Below are 762 nucleotides of genomic sequence, written 5' to 3'. Positions count from 1 at the left end.
TGCTGTATAATCTCTGGATGTGGGCAACCGCGCACCCCACATGTTTAATGGAATTCTGGATGAATTTTCCACCGCCTGCCTGATAGCCACAAAGTTTGCATAGCCCCGAGCCAACAGGAAACTCTGCAAATAAATTTAGCTCAGCACACAGAATCTGGCTTAACCAGATTCCTTAACCTTTCCATGGAACCTGTTTTTGTGACTGCTCTCAAGCATGTAGTTATAGATATGTTTTTGTAAAGTTTAAATTGTGATCCTTATTGCTTGCACAAAAGAAAGATCTAAATGGAAAATAGGCTAAACAAAAAATTGTATTTGCGTAAATATCAATTAGCTATTTGTTTAAGAATTTGTTTCCCCTCCCCTCATCCTGCCAGGTTCCTCCTTATCCTTCCCGCCATCAAAATGTGTATGTGCAGTATGCTCCCATTGGTTAAAATTGTTGTACTTGTACAAATCTGATTGGTTTATGTTTCAATCCTATGTTACTACTCCTCCCACTGGAGCAGGGCATAAAAACCCTGCTCTCCCCTCAATAAAGTCTCTCGACTGGCATACGTCACCCTGAGCGTTTTACTAACTTCTACAGCTTAATTTTTTAGGTGTTCACAAAAGAGCTTAACACTCGCGAATTATTTGTAGTTGCCTTCTGCCTTCTGTCCTTGTTGAGAGAAAGCTGCTGGCCGGAATTCTCTCCCAGTAAAGGGCAAGAGCAAAGGCAATTACATCTGGATGTCTTGGATGTTAGCGTTTTGTCATATG

Source organism: Suncus etruscus, chromosome X (genome assembly GCF_024139225.1).
Source record: "Suncus etruscus isolate mSunEtr1 chromosome X, mSunEtr1.pri.cur, whole genome shotgun sequence".
Lineage (NCBI taxonomy): Eukaryota > Metazoa > Chordata > Mammalia > Eulipotyphla > Soricidae > Suncus > Suncus etruscus.
The sequence above is the reverse complement of the archived record's forward strand: the minus strand, read 5'-3'. Positions refer to the sequence as shown.